The sequence below is a fragment of the Microtus ochrogaster genome, unplaced genomic scaffold, assembly GCF_000317375.1.
Source record: "Microtus ochrogaster isolate Prairie Vole_2 unplaced genomic scaffold, MicOch1.0 UNK99, whole genome shotgun sequence".
Lineage (NCBI taxonomy): Eukaryota > Metazoa > Chordata > Mammalia > Rodentia > Cricetidae > Microtus > Microtus ochrogaster.
This window is the reverse complement of record NW_004949197.1, coordinates 213,892-216,415: the sequence shown is the minus strand read 5'-3', so window position 1 is coordinate 216,415 and position 2,524 is coordinate 213,892.

Sequence of the window (2,524 nt, the reverse complement as noted above, 5' to 3'; positions counted from 1 at the left end):
AGCAAGCCAGTAAGCAGCTCCCCTCCGTGGCCTCTGCATCAGCTCCTGCCTCCAGGTTCCTGCCCTGTTTGAGTTCCTGTCCTGACTTCCTTCAGTGATGAACAGTGACGTGGAAGTGTGAGCCAAACAAACAAACCCCGTCCTCCCCAACTTGCTTTGATCATGGTGTTTCATCACAGTAATAGAAACTGTAGGACACACCCTTTTTAAATGATTTATTTATTTATTATGTATGTAGCTTTCAGTCTGCATGTATGCCTGTAGGTCAGAAGAGAGCACCAGATCTCATTACAAATAGTTGTGAGCCAACGTGGTTTCCGGGAATTGAACTCAGGACCTCTGGAAGAGCACCCAGAACTCTTAACCCTGAGCCTTCTCTTCAACCGCCTATTAAAAGATTTAAAAATTAAAAAATAAAAGACATCCTCAGCTACCGTAGACTCTGTCTCAAAATTAAAGTGAATCATTTTTAAGGATTTATTTTTATACTTGTGTGTCTGTATAGGTGAGTGACATCTGAGTACTTGTCCGTGGGGAATTCCAGAAGAGGGTGTAGGAGGCCTTGGAGTTGGAGTTGCAGGTGGTCATGCCTGAAGTGGGTGCTGGGAACTTAATTCAGGACCAACCTCTGCAAGATCACTGTGCTCTTACCCTCTGAGTCCTTTATCCAGGCCTGATTAAAACCCTTTACTAAAGCCAGACAGAAGCCAGGGGTGGTATGCATGCCTTTAACTCAGGACTCAGGCAGACAGATCTTTATGAGTGTCAGGCCAGCTAGGGCTATGTTGCAAGATCCTGTCTCAAAGGAAAAAAATAAAATAAAGGTAGCAGCATAGTTGCTATGTGTTTCAGTTACTTTTTTAACGGTTTATTTATCAGGTATACAGTATTCTCCCCGCATGTATGCGTGCACACCAGAAGAGGGCACCAGATCTCATAGATGGTTGTGAGAATTGAACTCAGGACCTCTGGAAGAGCAGTCAGTGCTCTTAACCACTGAGCCACCTCTCCAGCCCCAACTTGTACTTTTCAGTTTCTGTGATGAGACTGCATGAGTAAGGCAACTTATACAAGAGTTAACTTAGGGCTTACCGTCTCAGAAGGCTGCTGAGAGAGTCCGTGACCACCATGGTAGGGAGCGTGGTAGCAGGTTGGCAGGCATGGCGCCGAAGCAGTAGTTGGGTGCGGGTGGCACAGGAGAGAGCTAACTGGGAATGATGCACACTTTTGAAACCTCAAAGCCCAACCCCAGCGACACACCTCCTCCAACAAGTTTCTTCTTCAGAAGCAGTTCCACCAACTGGGGACCAAAAATGGAGTATACAAGGCTATGGGGGCATTTCATTCAAACCATCACACTAGTTGACAGTAACATACTGAGGAATGGCGAGAGAATTAATGCTGGTGTGCTTGTGTTACGGTAACCTCAAGATAGGCTCTTGTTTTGAATGCCTTCTCCCCAACTACTGGAGCTGTGTGGGAGGCCGTAGCCTCTGAGAGGTCGAGCTAACTGGAGAAGTGACTGGCGACGGGTGTCTGAAGGCGATGCCTGTTGTCCCCGATGGTGCTTTCAGCTCCTTGGCCTGCTATGATGTGAGCAGCCAGCCTCTACCACACGCCCCCATTCCTGTGCCTTCCCCACCACAGTCCATGGAAACTATGAACCCACAATAAATCTTTCCTTGCTTAAGTTGTTGCTGCCAGGTGTTTTGGTCTCAGTGACTCAGAAGTAGTTTCTGTGGGAGAACAATGGCTGTTTTAGTCTATTTGGGCTGATGTAGCAACTAGTACCCCACAGACTGGGGAACTTCTGGATGCCTGAGATTTACCCCTCATAGTTAGGGAGTCTAGGAACCCCAGGACGGCGCTCTGGAGTTTTGGTGTCTGTGAAGGGTCTGTTTCTCCGTTCATAAAATGTTCCTTCTCACAGTGCCCTCCCAGGGTGGAAAAGGGACAAGGAAGTTCTTCACGTCTTTTTTGTTTGTTTGTTTGTTTGTTTGTTTGTTTCGAGACGGTTTCTCTGTGTTGCTTTGGAGCCTGTCCTGGAACTAGCTCTTGTACACCAGGCTGGCCTCGAACTCACAGAGATCCTCTGCCTCCCGAGTGCTGGGATTAAAGGCGTGTGCCACCACCTGGCTCTCCAGGACTTCTTTGGCAAAGACAGTGCTTCCATTTTCTGCCTTCATGATTATTCACCTCCCAAAGGCCTACTTACTAATATAATCATAATGTTTTTATTTCTTGTTTGAGACGAGGCCTCTCTGAGTAGCCCTGGCTGTCCAGGAGCTCACTCTGTAGACCAAGTTGGCCTACAACTCAGAAATCTGCCTGCCTCTGCCTCCTACTGCTGGGATTAAAGGCATGCGCCATTATGCCAAGCCCCCCAGATTGGGTCTTACTGTATTACCTAAACGGCCTCAAGCATCTTTCTACATCAGCATCTGCTAGTGTTAGGATTATGGGCATCTTCCTACATCAATATCCCCTAGTGTTAAGATTATGGGCATCTTCCTACATCAGCATC